General features: G+C 38.1%; 1 protein-coding gene across 2 annotated transcripts in view; it reads right to left on the bottom strand.

The window, feature by feature from the left end:
• Positions 1-21,536, bottom strand: part of LOC131038135 (dolichyl-diphosphooligosaccharide--protein glycosyltransferase subunit 4A) — a 77,102-nt gene that overhangs the window by 45,070 nt on the left and 10,496 nt on the right. The window contains exon 2 of one of the 2 annotated variants that reach the window (XR_009359372.1): positions 13,740-13,811. The exons of the other annotated variant lie outside the window; for it this stretch is intronic. The gene's annotated coding sequence lies outside the window, so the exon portion shown is untranslated. Of the gene's footprint in view, positions 1-13,739; positions 13,812-21,536 lie in introns of those variants that run through there. 2 annotated transcript variants of the gene reach the window in all.

A 21,536-nucleotide genomic window follows, 5' to 3' on the forward strand; every position in this document is an offset into this window, starting at 1 on the left:
AAAAATATGCACAAACTTGATAAAAATCAGTCTTGATGATAAAAACAATCATATCTAGGAATGTAAGTGTGGCTGGTAAAAAATAAATTTTTGAGGGCAAGTCTGAAAATTAATTACTTCAAACTTACCAGCACCTTGCAAAGTAGTGAAAAATCCCTGAAAATGATAGAAAATAACTAAGGAGTTAGCTCCAAGCAAAATCGCCAAAGTGGTTAGGTGGCTAGAAATGAAGATTTCTGAGAACAGCTGCCTACAATGGAGTTTTCAGACCTGCAACAAGGATAAAATGGTCTGAAAAATTGCATTAAAACTCCACAAAACACCTCCAAATGCAAATCACCTAAGTTGGAATTGGCTGGGCAATGAAAATTAAAGTCTGAAAATTGAGTGTGCAGCCAACAATGGAGGTCCAAATGTGAAGCAAACCTCAAATCTGAAGCAAATCAGCAAGATGGGAATGATGGCAGCCACCAAGTGTGAAGGAAATCACCCCAAACAATGGCACAAAACACCTCCAAATGCAAATCGAAATTTCCCAGCTATGGCGCCATTTCTAAAATTCTTTAAAATATCTTCAATGTAGCTCAGATCTGCAATAATGGAGGCCTGGAACAAGAAGCAGCAATGGAGGAAAAAAAATCGCCAAACTTGGAAAAATTGCCAAATTCAGAAAAATCACCAAATTTGAAAATGGTCTTCAACGGCAGCAAGGGAATGGATAGCCAAGCTGGAAAAAATGGAGGAAAGAATCCTGAACCCGACACTTCACTTCAACACTTTGCCAAAATTTGCCAATGAGGGAGAAAAATCGCCTTTCATGGAAACACCTGGCAGATTTAATAATCAATTAATACTATTGACTCCTCTCTTATACTTGCTTTTGCCTCTCACTTTCACCACACAAGCAATGTGGGATAAAACACTTGCTTATATACTTGTTTGGTAAAAACTAACTTGCTTCTAGAAGGTTAAAATATTAAATGCTCATTCAAAGTTATTTAATTTTGCTTTTAAAATTTTAAATAATTATTAATCATCATTTAAAAACAATTAAAAATGGGGCTCACTTATTAAATATTTCAGTTTTAAGTCAAAATTGAGCCTCCTGGGGAAAATCGATATTTAGCTTGGATAAAAATCCATGCAAAATTTCATCAAAATGCATATAAAATAGGCCAGGGGAAAATTGATGGCAGTCTGGACAAGGAATCCACACTCGAAATTCACTTTGTTCACAAAAAACACTCCCTGGTGGAAATTTGACCTCAGTCTTGATGAAAATCCGAACTTAAAACTCATCAAAATGCTTTCAGTGGAAAATCGACTTGGGTATGGACTAAGAGTCTGCACAAAAATCTGCATTAACTTGTCACAAAACATCCTGGTGGAAAATCGACCCAGGCATGGAATCATCCTTAACATTGTTCGCACTATAGTCCGCACTCCTAGTGGAAAATCGATGGCAATCTAGAAAAATCCTGACACTTAGCCAAATTTTAGCACTTACAGGGGAAAATCGATCCAGGCATGGATAAACAGTGGTAGAAAATCATAGCCAATATGGATTTCAGGGGAAACCCATGTGTAGTGTGGATTTTGAGTGGGGGAAAAGGGTGGGTAGTCTAGAATATGAGGGGAAAAGCACCTCTAGCATGGAATTTGACCTCCTAACCCTTGGAATATCGATTTCCTTTAGGAATTTGACATATTAACCACTCAAAATCACTTACAAACTTCAAAATTAGACTGGACTTAAAATTTTCCAAAAAAATGAGCGAAACGCTAGGAAATTATTGGGATAAAGTACGAAATTAATTTAAATAATACCTTAAGAGCGAGAAAACAACTCCAAAAGGTCTGGGAATACCTTGGCACTTTAAAATCATTGATGCGCATGTTTAAAAACACATTAACACTCAAAAGGTCAACACTTAGACAAAATTTAGGATCATTAAAATATCAACGTTTGCAACTTGATCCTATAACTTCAAAACCCTAAACGACACTAGGCATGAGCAAAACTCGGAGACTCGGGCATGGGAAACACAAAATTGCCCACTAAGCAGCCAAAACCCTAACCTAACAACGCAGCAAGCCAGAAAAGAGAGGGTCCCCATTAGCAATGGGGCGATGTGTGAAAAGGTCACAACAGGACCCTACATTTATTTACACGCATGGGACTTAGACTATATTTTGTACCAATAAATATTTGAAAATAAATATAAACAAACATATATGGCCTAGATGCAGGTCCATATTCATGTACACTTCAATATGTATTTTCATTATCAAAAAATAAATAAATATTAAGCTTTTTTTCTGTATTTAGTTTAAAGACTCGCTTTTAATTGCTGTTGTGCTTAAATCTGAACACGACAGAATCGTTGGACCCTACATTTATTATATGTATGGAACTGAGATTATATTTTGTACCAGTTGATATTTAAAAATAAATGTAGACAAACAAATATGACCCAGATGTGGGTTCATATTCATGTACAAACAGATATGATGTCCAGTCTACATTTATATCAGAATGCAGATACGTCTGTGTGTGCGCTTGTGTAGGTGTGTGCATGCGTACATGTGTGTGTGTGTTATGTTCTATGCATTCTGTTGTAGATATGCATATTTGTATTTAGTATTTAGTATTTATATTTTGCTATATATGATATTGAGAATTTTTTAAAAGCTGTATCACTATCTATATCTTGAAAATTTTCCATATCCATATCCATTTCCATGCAACACTTCTATTGAGTTGAATACTATCAATAACACCATGTGGGCTATATGCAAACTAGTGAAAAAAAAAATTCAAGGGATTTTGAAGAAATATAGATGATTTCAGCTTTTATATACAATTCAGATTGTATGCCCTTACATTTAGAAATGGCACAAGAATTTGATGAGTTGATTAGACAAACATTTTTTGTAGTGTCCTTTGTCCAGTTATAGAAAATAAATTTTATCAGTGACAGATGACTAATACATGGCATGCCAAATATCATTGGGCACAAATCTTCAATTTGCAAGGTATTTACGGTTTAGACATTCAACTGCAAACCTTAAAACTTTAAAAAGTGCCCCTAAAAGTGTATTCTAAGGATTTGAAATGCCTTGTTTAGGATCATGAGTTTCCATTATATTGTTCTTGATTTTGTTGTGCTATTTTTCTCATTCAGTTAGGAAACACATGTAAAAGTTGGATATATGATTGTATTGGTAATGCCACAAACATAGTCTTTGATGATATTATAAGCTTATTCAGTTGTACAATATTTCAGAGTGTTAAACTTTTTATGGACCAGCTAGGAGTTGAACCTAGGACTTCCCATTTGCTGTTGGGGTGCTCTACCATTGAGCTACTGGCCCTCTTGGTAACCAGTCCATCTTTGGTTCAGGTGTGGCTCATTTTCCAACACCCCCCCTTGAGCCACATTGTAGGTGCTTGGGGATATTATATTGGCCTGGCTTTGCTGACTTGGGTTCTGATACCATATTAAACTTTAACTGGACCAGCCGGGAGTTGAACCTACGATCTCCCATTTGCTGTTGAGGTTCTCTACCATTGACCTACCACCCTCTTGGTGATCAGTCCATCTTTGGTTCCAGTCTGGCTCATTCTCCAACACAGAGTCTGCTCAGAATTGTTATTGTATGGGATTCTATCATGAAAGCGTAATTTATTTTGCGATCAAAGTTTCTTGATAAATTGATTTGAAGATTTACTGAAATGTCTGAGTACAAAATTAAAAAATTCAGTTTTTCAGGTTACAAAATTTCTCTCTGGGTTTACAGACTAGTCACCATTTACCAAACAATCTTGGTGACCAGGGTATTATGCCTAACCTGGGGGGAGACCACCTGCTTAGCGAACTGGAAAACCCAATACACGAACTTCTGTGGAAACCTGCATTATGTATGGACATACCTAATCAGGTATTAGGCTTTTGGTGTTTGATGTTGGTAAAAACTGGCTCCTGCTTGGTGCAAGAACTATTGCTTATGAATTTGATAGGAGAGAATGATTTTATAGCAGTGATTTTCAGACACGATAAGATGCTTATAGTTTTTAGCAACAATGCATCAATCTTACCAACATATGTAAGATTCTTTACAGCTCCATGCCAGATTGCAATTGGTAAACAGCAGTCATGTTCAGGTCTGAAAGAATGTATTTGTAACACGAAGTCTGAATAATGTGTGGATATTTTCTCATCTCTTTATGCAGGGTTGTGTTTTAGTATGCTCTCTGCATAAGCGATTAAAGTTAAAAGGCTTATATAGTCTTATATTAGGTAGTAAGTTGATGCTACCTCACTTTCTCCTGCATGGTGGCTAAAAGAATGCCTCCATGGTCATTATTGAAGTATGTATACATTGAGAGCCAAAATTGTAGTTTAGCCAAGCTTCTTGCTTGTGAACTAAATCTCACTGCTACGCCATTAATTGCATATTGTTAATACTGAAAGGGCCTACAAGAAAGAGAATATGGAGTTAAGGTTGTTGATAATGGGAAAACTACAGAGGGATTACCAATGGCTTGTCAATATAGTCCCATTTTTGCATATTTGCATTTCAAACTAAATTAACTAATCTTATTCTGTATGCTGCTCTCACAAGCTGTACTTAACCTCTTACATGTGATGTAACAGACGCACAACCTCTGAAAGTTTTGCTGTTAGCTTACCTTTTTTAGGGGATCAACATAAAAGCCTCAACATAAGTTTTGTTGTTGGCTTGTTAGAGATTAACATGGTTAAGGACGCCTTTACCTTTTTTAGGGGATCAACATAAGTTTTGTTGTTGGCTTGTTAGAGATTAACATGGTTAAGGACGCCTTTACCTGGAACAATAGAAGGTTAGGTTTTAGTAATATCGCAGAGAAATTAGATAGATTATTATTATCAGACAGTCTCATCAATTTCCCATCTACCTTGGAAGCCTCAATCTTACCTTTTTCAGGCTCGGATCACTTTCCGATTCAACTTAACATTCTTTTGGACTCAGGATCTAGAAGATGTCCTTTCAAATTTGAATAAATGTGGTTAAAAGATGACAATATTCTCAGGCTTTTGGAGGTTTGGTGGAATGAAGCAGAGGTTTCTGGTTCCAAGATCTTCAAGGTAGTCAACAAGCTTAAGATAATCAAGCAAAAGCTCATTATATGGAATAGGAAACACTTGGAAATATATTTGACAAGAAGTCACAAGTGGAAGCAGAGTTAGAGGAAGTAAATAAAGTAGTTATGTTGAGGGGGATGGATGAAGTCATGTTTTTAAGAGAAAAGGTACTACTTTTTGAACAAGAAAACTGTTTGCATATGATGAAGTGGTGTTAATGTATGTTGTCATTGATGTCAATAAGTGCTCTAGAAGGATGAAGATCAGAAGATGTTGTCATTAATGTTCAAGCAAAGGAACTTGTATGAACCAGTATGTATGGAGATCGGCAGTGGTAATGGACAACCGAAATGGAGTGGACCGACATTGGGGTTCACCAAGTATGACTACCGGTTGATAATCGAGGATTACCGGTTTGGCTTATGCAGAGCAACCGAAGGCATTTTCTGTCGCGCTGATCAAGGAAGATCGAACGGTGATGCAAAAGATCCAACGACGGTCGTTATATCGCGATGGAAAGATGCCCGCCGAGTTATCCCCGCGACTTGGCGACAAACCAACTGGCTCATGTGTTAAAGATCGAGCAGGTCCGAGATGATCCGATGACTGTCGCTATACCACTATGCGAAAGTGCTCGACTATTAATTGCCGCATCTTGGCGACAAAGAACGTGTGCAAAAGATGAAGCAACCGAAGTGTTAAGGATCAAGCAGGTTGAGGAAAGATCTATGGCTGTCGCTATACCGCAAGATGAAGATGCTCGATAGTTATCCCCTACGACATGGCTACTGACGAGGTGGTAGGTCCAAGCGGCATCTAGGTGGATCTTAGTGCAAAACAGGAAGTGACACGTGGCGATCCCACCAGAAGATCGAGCAGCTCAGGTGAGTTAATGTTAGACTGAACGCATTAATGTCCTGCCTTGGGAGTGCGCATTTTTCTTATCCGATAGATGAAGAACGCAGGATGGATCATTTATTTGAAGATGCAAAAAAGCCTGAACGATGCCAGATGCAGAATGATTCATGATCAGATTTAGATCGTCTCCTGTAAAGCCTGAACGATGCAAGATGCAGAATGTTTCACGATCTGATTTAGATCGTATCTTGCTATGTAATTGATTTGAATGGTCAAGATTGGACCTCTTGTAAGAAGATGGTTAGGATCGAACCGTCTTTGTAAAACTTAGGTTTAGGGTTTATGCTCTCGACCGAGAGATTGTCTATAAGGTCGATGAAGTTCAAATTTTGTTGTGTTGGCCAATGATGTGTGTGTGTGTGTGTCTACATAATGGGAGACTAGATTCTTGCCAAACCAAAGTATGTGTTATGCATGGTGTGATTGCAAAAGAGACGAGCTGAAAAGGATTTGCTCTAGCAAGGAGTGTTATTTTCAGATCGGTCTTTTTCCTATTGTTTTCTAACCACTTCAACAGTTGATAAATCCCTTGACCGGGTAAGCTTTAGCAAGCTTTTATTGTAATTCCTTTAACCAGGTGGCTCAAGTTCATTGAGTTAGTTAAATCCTCTAGCAAGGTAACTCTTGACAAGGTTTCAATCCTTAACCCGATTCTATAGCCATCCCTTAACCGGGTGATCCCTAACAGGATCGGTTCCTAACATAACTTTATTGTAAAATCTTTAACCGGACTAGGCTCCTAACATAGTGGACTTCTAAAGAGTTCAAAACAAGCTTGTGGGTATTCATCCCCACCGTGGTTTTTCCCATTTGGGTTTCCATGTGATAAATCTGTGTGTCATGGTTGTGTATTTTTCATGTGATGGTTGAGCAGTCTTTGTTAAGTTGAATATGTATGCCTTCTAAAGTATTCTTGTTTTACCGATCTAGTTGTCTGAAGTATTTTTGTTAACTGATATTGCTATAGTTTGCAGTAATACAGTAAACTGGTTATCAGTGGTCTAAGCTGTCAAAGTATTAGAGAGAGTTTTTGTCTGTACTAATTCACCCCCCCCCCCTCTCAGTACCGATTAGGATCTTAGAGATTCATCATTATTCATCAAAAACATCCTGGCAAAAGAGGAGATCTTTTGGAAACAAAAATCTAGGGAAACTTGGCTAGATGAGGGAGATAAGAATACTAATTCTTTCATAATAGTAGTAACTTGGCTAGATCACCCACTGAAGGTGGAATTATCACTCCACAATAAGTGGATATGATAAAGTAGTAACAAGATCAACACCATAAAAGGTGGAATTTCTCCTACACACTATCCCAATGTGGCACACACACCCAAGTGTCTCATACCCAAACTACTATGAAATGCATTATCCTAAGTAAACTTAAGTAAGGTGTAATAATATCCATGATGAATAAATACATAAAGATATCAGTGAGAAGAGGGCTGGGTGGATAACCAAGGTCATGGAATACGACATCAACATCAAGATCACCAAGCTTGGAAGAGGCAGGGGCATATGTGAACAGCTTGTCTCATCTTCTGAGACTACTTCAGAGGTCGCCCTTGTGTTACAAGAGGATCAATGAGCTGGCAACAACACTCAATTCAGTTGGGTAAGTGACATGATCACCTTCTTAGAGGGAAGGTATATACCCCCAAGGTCTGGACCGGACCAAAAGAAGACACTTCAGGTTGCAATCCATTCCCTATGTCTTAGTGAATGGCACTCTTTTCTGAAAAGACTCTAATGGAGTCTTACTAAGACGCATCGAGCAAACCTAAGTCAGCAGATTGTTAGAGGAATTTCATGATGGCTCTTCAGGGGGCCACTTCTCTGCAAGGACTACGACTATCAAATAATGAGGCTTGGTTATTACTGGCCATCCTTATTCAGTGACTCACATATATGGGTGAAGAATTTCAAGAAATGTGCTCTCTTCTCTGGGAAGCAAAGACTAGTTGCCCTACCTCTTCACCCCATCCAAGCAGATCAACCTTTCGCACAATGGGGTTTAGACTTCATTGGCATGATAAACCCACCTTTGCTTTCTCTCGCTTTTCCTTCTCTGGAACCCCAAGGTTCCGAAGTTCCTTCCCTTTGCTGCCTCTCCTTTCTTTCCCCGGAACTCCGGAGTCACGAAGTTCCTCTCCTTCACTCCCTTTCTTTTCTTCTCTCTCAGAACTCCGGAACCCCGAGGTTCCGAAGTTCCATCCCCTTCTTCTCTCTGGAACCCCATGGTTTCAAAGTTCCCTCCTAGCCCTTCTTCCTTCTTTTCTTTAGAACTTCGGGGTTCCAATGTTCTCTTCCTCGCTTCCCCTTCTTCTCTCCGGAACCCCGAGGTTCCGAAGTTCTTTCCTTAGCCTTTTTAAGTTCTCTAGAACTCCGAAACCCCGAAGTTTCGAAGTTCCTTGCTCCTTCCCTTGTCTTCCTCACTTCGAGAGTCCGAGCTTCCAAAGTCTTCGGACTTCCTTCCGACAGGCAACACTTTTGGATGGCGTGATCAACACTCAAGGCTTTAAATGCTCCGACAGTTTTGGTGGCTTGTGCACTTTCTTTTGTGGAGCCACAAGGGTGCATTAAATGTTTTTGGCAGGATTTCCATCAAGGGAGGTATGAGGCCATGCTTGGTGACATGTCATGTCTGACTTTGGAAGGTTAGTCAATCCACCTTCTCAGGATTGCCCTTTGTGGGTATGGCTAGGTTGCTTGCATGTACAAGTCAAATGCATGCACTTCCCTGCACTTCCAAACTAACATGCAGGGGTCATGATCACCCTTGTAACCGTTTTTTCTATATAAAGGTTGTTAAGCCTCATTATAAAGGGTTCTCTCCCTGCTGGCTTGAGCTATCCCATGCTCTCCCACTTCTCTTGTATTTATTTTGCATTTGTGCAACTGTAAGTTTGGCCATTGACCTTATAATTAATTGAAAATCATCATTCTTGCCTTCTTTCAACCTATGCATGATGTGTATGTTTTCTTACCTTCATCATAGGTGTATGTCTTGAGGCTTTTCTCTCAATATATGTGGTGTTAACTTGTTTTCTAAGTGTGACTTGTGGGAATCCTTCTCCCCTCTTGACACTAAGTCAATTCTAACCTCCATACATGCATTGGAGTCACTCATGCAACTGAAGTTTGTGCATCTCCTGGGTGTTTCAGTTAATTCTTTGTGTCATCTTGGTGGGGAGAGGAACAATCTCTTCTTGGTGCATCACCTCCTTCTGTTTCAAGCATTCTCTCTTCCTTTTACCTCTGCAAGTTGTTAGGATAGGCTTAGGAATTAGTTTTAAAGTGTTGAGTTGGTTCAACAGTCGGCCTTCTCCAGAGATTGAACACCCCTTGCACAAGGTCCCACACTTCGGGGTTGTTTCCATGTTTCACAAGGTTGCTGAGTTGATAGCTCAGCAAGGGTGCAAGCTTTTGTGATAACAGTAACCATCCAGAAAATACTTAAGTGTAAGAAGTGAGCTAGGATCAAGGTCAATGGCTCAAACAATGTGATAAAGATCATAGCAAATTTGTAGGTGCCTTATTGTTCACTCCACTAAAAGCAGAAGCTTGAAAAAAAAAGTCATCGTATGTTCCTGCAACCTACATGGAGTTTCAAGATGGTTTTATTCAGTACTATACCGTGTCTGTTACCCAGTTGTTAGTAGCATGTTCTACGATATACCCAGGCTATTTGTGAAAATGAGAGCAATTCAAGAGCTCAAGGAAGTGGGTTTTTTTTGCTTAGTGACAAACAAATTTCTGCAAGGGCAACTATTGAGAGTAAGACTGAATTTGATTGAGATTGTTACAGAGTATTTATTTTCCAGATTAAGTGATCAGATCTAAGTAAGACTATAAATGAATGCTTACAAAGATATCTAATATGAAATAAAAGTTGCAGAAAAGTAAGAGGGAGAGGATTCCAAAAGACAATAAAGAACAATGCAATGAAATTACCTGTAAATGGTTCTTATGGTACTATACCATTTCTTAGAAATGAAGGGTATGCCTCTGAGGATTTCTCAGATTAGATGAGGAGCAATATGCACTAAGATAAATTTAAAGTTTGAAGAAAAAGTCCATTTCAAGATGAAATACCTTAAATCTATCAGAGAGCAATGAAGGAACTGCAAGATATTTTAAAATGTCAACGAATGAAACAAGTTAAGAAGCATTCTCTTATGTTCTAAGTAGCGATTGCCCAATAAATAAAGCAATGCCAGAGTATGAACTGATAAAGATCAGGAGGATACCTTGAAGCCTAAGCCTACAACAATGATGTTCAGATCAACATTTTTAAGGTTGACTTATTATAATCTATGTTTCTAGAAATGCAGATGTGGCAGGGTCCTCGAATTTAGGAAAGAAAATTCAAACATAATGGATCTTTTAAAAGTCTGTAAGAAATTTCGAGCAGATGATTAAAGAAATAGCACATATGGAAAAAAATTTAACTTCATTGAAATGAGAACCTAACTTGTTGAATATTTTAGGGTACATTACAAGTCAATTTTTGGCCCACTAAACCTTGATCTCGTCACTGTCATCAGGATCACCGCATACGTAAGCAATACACTCTGCAATTTCAAATATGTGACCAATCTGATGATAAGCAACAATGGCAGAACAAGACCACCAAAATGTAAATTGGATGGAGGAAACACTTAAGGAATATACCCACAAGCCAATTCTCATATGACAACAACCTCTAGTCTGTTTAGTCAAGAATTTATTGAGAGTGAGAAAGGTTGAAAATGCCATGTATTAAAACAAGACACTGTTGAAGTCATAGATACATACTAGAGGATATGAAGAAAATAGAGCTATATGTATCTTATAGATTGTTCATTAATTCTATTGATTACAAAGGCAGTTTTACTTCTATTTGCTTACTGCACTTGAACCTACAAACACTTAATAATATTTTTTACCAAGTGCTGCCTTCTAATACAAATGCTAAGTTGATTGCCTTGACACCCATATTTTGAAATATAACAGTGTATAAAAATGTTGCAATTTTTAAAACAAATAGACTTACAGTAGTGTTCTCAGGAAATTAAAGATAATCTTACAAGTTATATTCAACTCTTCAAATTGAACATTAGTGAACCAACACAGATTAGACATGCAGATTCAGAATATTAAGACAGGGAGTATTTGACCTCCTTACTTCAACAAACCATATACATCAATATCAGTAGATTTCCACAATCCATTAGTATGTTTCTGAGCTTCTGGATTTGATTGTGTGAGCTTTTTTACATCAACGTTTTGGATCACACTCTGTGATCCATCATCACAAGGAAAAAAAGCTCTCTACTTACATCCTGATTTATCTTAGTGCATATTGCTCCTCATCTAATATGATCTATTTTGGAGAGTATTTGATGAAATGGAAGAATCTTCCACTCGAGGATGCCACTTGGGAAGGTGTTGATTTTTGTGCATCCAAACTTGAAATTGCTTGGGGACAAGCAATCTTGGGGTGGAAGGACCATGATGTCCCTCACCCCCTAAGGCTGACATGAAACACCTAAAAGTGTCTTTAAACACTAACAAATAATAATATTATTAATTATTACTATTGAATTTAAAACAATTATAGTTTTTTTATGGTGGGTGCCAAATTTGGAACCTAGTGCTAAAACAAACAAGTACAAATTGTGAAGCTTGCTAGTTGACCAAATTCATCTAGAAAGTTGATAAGAAAATTGAGAGAAATCTTGAGTTGAGAGCCAGGAAGAAAACCTCAATTAATCAATAAGGTTAGGATTAAACCTTTTCTTGTCAATTATCCAGTCTTCAATACAATTTTATCCGATATTCAATAAAGCTCATAATCAGCATTTTTCCACAAGTATCCTCCAAGGTGAAAGTTTTGCAATAGGGTTAATCGAGCCACCCACCATCATTCAGATCATCTGGGCCTTACTAGTAGCAGACGCTGGGAGATTGCTATGGTTTCAAGGGAGCTGGACAATGTAACAAGCTGCTGGATTTATATTGTTGAAGTGACAGCTAACAATAGCAGGCCTGATCATTCAACATCAAGGACTATCAAGTAGCAGCACCATCCCTCTATATCTGAGGCCTTGCACTCTGCAACAACAAATACCAAGTAATTTCAGACCTATACTATTGCAGCTCACCTAAAGCAGTGACATGGGTTATATTTCTGATCCAAACCATACAAGGGTGCAGATTGAGAGGGAGGTGTCTTTTCCTATGAGCAGATTGCAGCACAATCTACCTCCAGGAGGAAAGTATAAGGGTGCCTAACTGAAGGTTTCCTACAGCAGGTTGCTGGGAGTGCAACAAGCTGCTAATCAAGGATAAAAACTTCACCGATTACCTTCCTCTCATTGAGCATTGTAGTACATTAATAGCCAATGTAAACCGAATCAAAGACATGAAATGGGATGATTTTTTACAAAGTTATTCATTTGTTGTAAAGCATTGGAGGGTTAAGTCTAATTGAGTGGTGGATACTATAAGTAGAAGATGTTTGTTAAGAATTGAAATGAGAGTTAAAGTCTTTGGATTCGATGCAATGAGGCAGATGTATGAATGTGATGCAGATTTTAAGCATAGGGTGCATGTAAAGGTCCAATAGACCAAGACAGAATACCTTGGTTGGACTATTATTGGTAAGGATTATTATTTGAAGACAAATGTTTATGCATTTTGCAAGAATACATGAGGGAAAAATTTAATGACAGAAACACACAATAGAGGTTTGGCTGGCCACTTTGGAGTGGATAAGACATTAGCACAGTTAAGAGAAAATTACTATTGGCCTAAGACGGGTAGGGTTCTAAAGCATATGAATCAACAATGTAGCATTTGTCAATATGCCAAATGAATAAGCCAAAATATTGGACATTACCGGCCATTACCAATTCTTGAGTAGCCATTGGAGAAGGTGAGTATGGATTTTGTCATTGGGCTACCAAGAATGTGAAGAGGTAATGATTCAATCTATGTTGTTGTTGATCGTTTTTCTATTAAATATAATAGATATTATATTATACACAATATTAATATATAATATAATAATATATATTATAAATTAATTGCATTACATTAACATATATAATAATCAATAAATTTATTTAAAACCTTTCACCGAATTCATAAATAAAAAAATAATCTCACTAAAAATTCATATCATAGGCACGACCGATAGATTGAAGCAACCAAATTAATATAGAAAAATATAAGCTTATGAATTTTCTGAGCGCCGAATCCGACCCCAGACTGGGAGTGGACCCGGTCCCGGACCCACATCTGGGCTATAGGGCCCGAGCTTGGTAACTTGGTTAATAAGTGCTGCCTCCACTTCTTAAGCACTTGAATTATAGCATAAAACTCTTGATCATAGACCAAGTACATTATATTGGCTTCATTTAATTTCTTGCTGAAATAGGCTATGGGTTGTCCTTCTTGGCTTAACACTCCTCCAATGGTTGTTCCACTTGCATCACAATCTACTTGAAACACTTTGTTAAAATCGGGTAATGCCAATAAAAGTTGAGCTGTTGCATTTTCTTTTAGGAGCTGATAACTCTTTTCTGCTACTGTTGTCCACTAAAAATAAGACCTATTTCATTTCATGGTTTCCATAATTGGTCAACATATACTGCTGGAATTTCTGATAAATTTCCTACAAAAACTTGCCAAGGCATGAAAAATTCTTGCCTCGAATGTGCTCTTTGGTGATGGCCAATCTGCAATGCCTTTTACTTTCTTCAGATCCATGTTAAGCCCCTCCTGCAGAATAACAAAGCCTAGGTACACCAATTCTTTCTCCATAAAACTACACTAATTCAAATTTATCAGTAATTTTTACTACTTTAACCTTTGTAATTTTGCTTCAAATGTTCTATTGTTCTCTTCTAGCTTAGTAAAAATTAAAATGTCATCAAGATAGACAATTACAAACTTACCAAGATAAGGTTTAAATGCTTCATTCATCAATCTCATGAAGGTACTTCTTGTTACGATTTCGCACATCGCCCCATTGCAAATGGGGCCCCCCACTTTTTGCTTGCAAGTTAGTTGTCTTAGTTTAGTTGTTTGGCTTGGCAGTAGTTTCTTTAGTTATTAACCTCTTGCTTGTGAGAGATGCAGTACCTTTGATTGTCAGGAAGTGATCAAGTCAGGCAGTCTAGTAGCAGTTAGGTCCCTCTTTAGGTTAGAATGAAGTCAATATAGACTTTCTCAGTGCTTAGATGGTGAGTAGAAGTCAAGATGATTATTAAGTGATGAATGAAGATCAAAAATAGTCATTGAGTGATGCCTCATAGGGTAGCCTTCAGGTCAAGTCGAGATGTCAGGCAGGTGGATGCCCTTAGGACAAAACTTAGGAGCCAGGAGCAATCAAGGAGAAGGGAAAAGTAAACGGTTAAGTACTTCAAGGGAGGAATATTTCCCTCACTACCTCCAATCCACGGCCAGGAAGGTGGATGATGATTTTCCTCCTTGAATTGCTAAGATCCACGCCTTATGGAGATCAAGTGCTTGAGGAATTTTGGGGTTGCCTTGGTGAATGAGGATGAAAACAAATTTTGAAAGTAAATTAAGTGAGGATATCTTGATGCTAAATGTGAAGAATATGACTTACACATTATGTCCCTGCCTCCTAAAATCCCCGGCCACATTCTTTCCTTGCACCTCAAAAACCCATGCCATCCTTTGCTCACTTCCTTTACCCCCATTAAAACCTCAGCCACATACTTCCCTTGCATGTCCAAAAGCTGAGCCAGGGAGAAGAACTTCCTTACTGCCTTAAATCCACGGCCATCTTAACAAGCACCTTCCTTCACCTATCCAAAAGCCCTACATTCCTCATCAAAATTTCAGGCATTTCAGCTTGCCATTTCAGCAGGAGGATGAGACATCTGCCCAATCTCAAATACTTTCCAATGAAGCAATTGAAGGGATAGAAGAAACAAGAGTGATAACACAAACTAACAAAGCATGGATTGAGGATACCTTCAAACAAGCAAGCACAATCATCAAGGAGTTCATGCAAACATATGACAAGGTCACGACATTCCTATGCCTAATCAAAACATCATGGAGCTATGGGAAGAGTTTCAAAGTATTCAAGACAAGACCATACCACGTTTGCAAGTATTGAAAGAAGTTCCCAAGCGAATGCTAACAGATGGAGGAGTCATGGAAGCAAAGGCAATATATGATTTTAATCGATGGTATTGTGTCTTGATGACAAGGAAGGAGACCCTTGAGAAGGCAAAAGATGACTGTGTTAGGATGAAAGAAATACTCAAAGGGATTCAAGATCAATTCATTGTGTCAACCAGGGAGATATTTGTACAAGACATGCTTGATGAAGAAGGTTTTGGTGTTGATGACTTACATAGCAAAGTGAAATCTATTTTCTTCCCAGCTACAGGCTTCTCAGCTGTTCTCTTGAGTGTTGTGTGTTCATTCATGGTCTTCCTGGAAGGATTTTGAAAACGGGAGGTAGAATGGCAAAAGGTCTTTGCCACTTGTGCTGATACATTGGAGGTCATCGAGTTCAAGCTTGACAACATGTCTAGCTTGTCTATGGAGGAGCTCAATACAGTTATGTCCAGGGTCATTGCATTTGCCATCAAGGAGAGAGACAGAGGGAATGATCTTCTAGAAGAAAATTGGTTGCAATCTTAGTTGGCATGAATTTTGCCATTTGTTCTCTTTTCATACTATTTTGTGCCAAAAAGATGTTCATTTCCTATTGGCTGATTTTAGAAATTAGTTGGTTGATTACAACTAACCCTAATTAGGGTTTAGTTGTCTCAATCTTAGCCATCCATTTTAGGGCAATCTTGTTGGTTTTTGTAGCTAGGTTGGGTCGACCTACTACACAAACATCAAGTGGCCTGTCGGCGTTGATGTTTGAATAACTGAGCGACAGGATTCAATATAGGGCAGGCCCTATTTGGGTGTATGGCACTTTATGTAACTTGTAAAGGCAAGAGACCTAACTTGTAACTTGTAATTTGAATTTATGTTTTGGTGGCAAATATGTAAAAGGGCCGACCTAGATAATTAAGAGTGTAAGGCATATAAAAGCAAGGTGACTTGGAGTCACAATCATCATTCATTCATCAAGCAATTATACTTCTGCTACTCACAGCGAATTTATTCTTCAGATTAGCGAATTCATTCTAGAGGTGGCGAACTCATCTACAGCAGTGAATTTGATCTAATCCTAGCAGCAAATATGCTTACTTCATTGAGCGAAATTGAATCTGCAGTTAACCTACCTTGAGCGAACATTCTCTAGGCACGGCAAATCATCCCCTATGCCTGCCGAATCTGCTATCATCTGCCAGCAAACTACACCTATAATCAGCACATAACATTCTGGGAGATTCGTTCATATTCAGATCAGATCAGAATAACAAATAAGTGTGTTATTTGGCTATCAAAGGTTGTGCCCTAGCTGGGCTAAGTTGTAACTGGTTTTGTGCCCTTAATCAATATTGAATATGAGATATTCTTGCTGGGTTTTTCACCTCCAAGAGGGAGTTTTTCCCAGGGTAACACTGTTATGTGTGCATTTCTTCTGTTTTTTGTTCTTACTGTTGATCTCATTGCTAAAATTAACAATCTAAGCCCTTTATTTTTATTTGGAGCTCTATAAAATCTGCCATTTTTCATTTGTAACTAATGAGACAGACTTGAAGAATTGTTGCTATTTTGCTGCTGGATTAATATAAAGACATTGAAGTGTGGTGATCTTATATTCTATCCTTGGAGCGTTTGCATGGTTATTCATCTTCTCAATTCAAAGCTTTGAATTTGCTTTAAGTATTTTAGTTGAATGATAGAACGTTGTGCATGATTCATGGTGAAACTCTTATGTTCATACTACTTGTGCTTAGCTGATTGTTAAGTGCTTTGTGTGGTCAACTAAATTTTCATATAAACTTAACTTCAATTACTACTCAATCATTGATATGCATTCAAGTGATGGTATCTATGTTTGATGGTAATTTGAAAATCATTTGATTTCCTTAGGAGATTGCACTAATCTTTGTGAAGTTGTTCTTTGTTTGTCGAAGCAAAGACTGGTTGGGTTTCATCAAAATTGTCCTTCATCCTTGCATTCTTAGGAGTAGTTTAGTATCCCTCAAACCTTTCAACCTTTTGCAATTTTTTATCAAACATCTATTAGTAATAGTAAGCAAAAGAACAACATTGCATATCATTCGAGAGACCAAAGTATTCCTTGAAATCCAGAAGTTTATCTCCTAAAGAACATATACGTAAGACCCCTTGGAGGAGCAGCAAATACATCAACCAATTGAGCTATCCACACGTCAAGACCTGACTATAGAAACCAAAGAGTCATCTTGGTTGATCATATAATTCAGCATCCAAGAAGATTTTGATCGACAGATGATAGAATACCTTTGTTATTTTATTTTGTGTTAGAGGTGTCTAAAAATCACATCGACAGATGGGTACCGGAAGTTTTATTTCGCTCTTTGGAGAGTCAAGTGGAAATGCCATTGATGAAGTTTGCGCTTTAAGGGGGATAGTGGAAATGATAGTTCATGCTTTTGAGGCCTAACTGGAAGTTACAAGTAGAAGGTCGCACATTTGGATGGACATTGGAAGTGTTAGGTTGCGCTTTTTGAAGGCAACTGGAAGTGGTTCATTATAGATTGATCAACTTGCTACCACATTCACTTCCTTGACTTACTATTAATTAAGGTTGTAACAACTTCCTGGCAATGTACTAGCAAGATTGTGATCATCTTCAAGCAACAGAAATGCATAAGGCAACGTTCGAACATTTGGAGCCCAACTGGAAGTGTGTGTTAGCTAATTTTGGGCTCAACTGGAAGTGTTAGTTTGCACATTTGGAGCCCAACTAGAAGTGAGCTTAAGATGTCAACTTTGCTAACTTAATCATTTTGTCTTAAGCCTCTTCGTGATGATCTGGACTCTAGCCTACCAACCTCCCAAGCATTCACTCTCCCTAAAACAATTTGCCTTAGCCAAATTTTAGCACTTCATGTCTGATTAAGCAAGCCAATGATTAAATTGGATGATCATCATCTAATCATTCGTTTTGTAAGCCTTGAGAGACTTGACTTGATTACCTCATGGACACCTAAGATAGTATACCTCTTCCAAGTGATAGGCTAATAGCTAAAGACACTACAACTAACCTAGAAAAAAAAAAGTGGGAGTCCCCATTTGCAATCGGGCGACGTGTGAAAACGTCACAACAGGTAGCCAATTGAAGCAGCCATACAAACTAACAGTAACTCATTCATATTTCTTAAATTTATAGAATTACAGCTTGTTCATAGACATTCATATACTCTACAGTCCAAAATTTCAAACAAAAAAAATTGTCCTTTCGAAAATTTACCACCTAACTTGGGTGCACAAGCCTCATTGGTTATTCCCAGCCAACCTCTATCTATCCATCCACTTCAACAAAGCACCTTCGTATTCGCCATTTTCCAATGCCTGGTTTTTTCTTATCTTTTTATCATTCAACAATCGCAACTCTCCTTATTTTACCCTTGAGCCCAAATTGAACTTGCTAAGAAAAATATTCCTTCTTCCCTCACTAAATCAAAACATCTGATACCCCCTTGTGACCTGTTCATGGGTTCTCCAAGTTTCATCCTCCGAGTAAGGTGGTCAAGAGAGGTGATGAGGTGTGGGCTCGGTCGGAGCAAGGATGGTTTAAGATCAACTTTGATGGGGTGTCAAGAGGTAACCCGGGCATCTCAAGTGTTGGGTGTGTTGCTCGTGATGATGAGGGGAAGATCCTTTTCAAAGGTGCGTAGAGGTTGCAAGATGGGACAAACAATGAGGCTGAGGTACAGGCTGCCTTATTAGCAGTGGAATTGGCCAATAACATGAATATCCCGAGAGTGCATCTTGAAGGCAACTCTCAAGTGGTGGTGGATGCAATTGTGAAAGGTGTATCTCCGAGTTGGCAGCTAAATAAATTTATCTCAATTATCTGATCAAAATTGAATGTTTTTCAGGATTTTCATATCTCCTATATTAGGAGGGGGGAGAATATGGTGGCGGCTACTTTATCCAATGTGGCGTGTGAATTGGATAGATGTGTGACAAGATGGTGGGGGGGTGATGACGATATCGTCCAATGGCATTCTTAATCGGTCTAAACAGTTTCATACTTGTCTGTTAATGAAAAGTGCGTGATGTGGACGCCTATTTCTCTTTTCAAAAGTATAGGCTAGCTCGCTTGATGTTGGCAATTAATGCCAATAATTTCTGTAGTGGCAGTCGAGCCTGAAGGGAATGCATTTATGGAGAGAGTGGGAAATTGTGTGTCAGTCCTTGAGTATTCAAGAAGATTTTTGGCCTACAAGCGAGGCTTTTCATCGGTTAGTTTTCAGTTTGGCAACCTGTTTTTTTCTGATTGCAATGGAGGCCAATTTTACACTGAAGACATCCAAACTTCTCACTGCCTTTTGGGGACCGGTTTCAGAGTGGAGACTAAAGAATATGTTTCATTCGAAGGACCCTCTATTGATTAGGAGTGTGCAGTTGGTCCTAGGGGAAGATTTGGGTGTAATTGGTCATTGATATCGAACCCGCGCGGACTTATATTCCCTTATCATGGCGTGGGGGCTTGAGTTGGATTCTTCCTGCGAGCAGGTCTGAAAGGTTATGAAGGCAATTATACCAGAGGAGTTTCTTGTAAATATGGAGTCGCTTCTAGAGTGGGCCATTCCGAGCAAAGGCTTTACTGTCTCTGAAAGGGCGTTGGAGGTCCATCAAGGATTGAGAGGCAGGTATATCCCCTTTCTCAGGTGACGGGAGGAGGTGAAGGCTAGGTACAGAGAGGCGACGAGGAGAGGATGGGAGGCGTTGAAAATGTTCGCACAAATTATGGAGCTAGAGGAGGTAATTCAGCAGGCTCGGACGAAAGCAGGGGACAAGGAAGAGACAGGCCGAAGGTTAAGGCCGAGGTCCAAACACACGAAGGCGTTGATGGCAGGCAGGAGACAAACCCTAGAAGTCCTTCCGAGTAATGTGTGAATTGTCTATGTTGTTGGTCTTTGTTTGGGAGTTCATTACCGTTTCTCTGTTATTCAAATTATTTCAATTTTGGTTTTCATGTTCTATATCGATTTACTGTATTGCGTGAAGCGCTACTGTAGACATTTTGGGTTGGTGGTCTGAAGTTGAACAGTTGTTTTGGGTGGGCGGTTTTGTCTTTGTCGGGTGGTTTGGGTGGTTGGTGATTGTTGGTGGTTTCATGACAGAGAACTATTTCCTTTTTTGAAGTTGTAAATTTCCTTTTCCTTTAATAAAATCCAATATTATCGATTAAAAAAAACATCTAATACCAATAAATAATGAGCCCCATGTTGATATGAGGGCTTTATAATTCCCTTTTACCCAGGAATAGGGAGCCAGGCATTACTTCAAGGTATTTTCATCATAAATAGCCTAGGAATGGATAGACATCACAAAGTCATCATTTTAAACCTGACCACCAAATAAAGATAAGGCAAGAGTGTCATGTCCCCCCATTTATAGTAGAAATAATTAATATAAATTTTGCCATATGATATGTTAAAATCATATTAAAATTATATTATATTACATTGATATTAAAAAAAGATATTATATTACCAAATTACATTTTATATATTGAATGATGCAAAGTACATTATATTAAATGATGCATTAACAATATATATGTTAATAATATAAGTTATATTATATACAATCCCAATACTGAATGATGCCACTTGTATTAAAATATACATTATATTTACTGACTGATTTCCCCAAAGACCCAATAACTATTCATTAAACGGTGGTTTGAATAATCTCCAAATTGTGGATTACAAGAAGTGGTAAGAGATAGAAGGACAACGACCCTTCTAAAAGGGGGCGCTACCCATTAAGGGAAACATCATGGCTTTTCACCACAATATGGGGGAAGGATAAATACCCCCTGTGCCATTGGGGATATAGAGGAGGAGCATCCAGACTGCCAGCAAGATAGGAAGGAAAAGGTAAAGAGCAGGACAGGTACGTATTCTGAATCAGTAGCAAATATAACAGTCAGTACTTTATATGTATTAAAATTCTATATGTACATTACTGAATATAAACCATTGTGGATAATTTTAATAAAATTGATGACATTAACTGGATATAAAGTTAAAAAGGCAAATAACATACAATCATTCAAACAACATTAAAATTACAATACTGTTAGACATAACATATATACATATTGGTACATGAATCCAAGGATATATAAGGCAATCAAATTCAGTCTGCACAAATTATTGTGATACTGTAAATTCATACAATTCAAATAATATAAGATATAATGTAATGATTGTAATAATAAATGATTAATACTGATAAAAACTAGTACTAACAGCAAGCATCAATGACAATCACTAATGTAATAAAATGTGATAACTATATCAGGTATAATTGATTATCATAATGAGATGA

The sequence above is a fragment of the Cryptomeria japonica genome, chromosome 11 (genome assembly GCF_030272615.1).
Source record: "Cryptomeria japonica chromosome 11, Sugi_1.0, whole genome shotgun sequence".
In the NCBI taxonomy this organism is placed as follows: domain Eukaryota; kingdom Viridiplantae; phylum Streptophyta; class Pinopsida; order Cupressales; family Cupressaceae; genus Cryptomeria; species Cryptomeria japonica.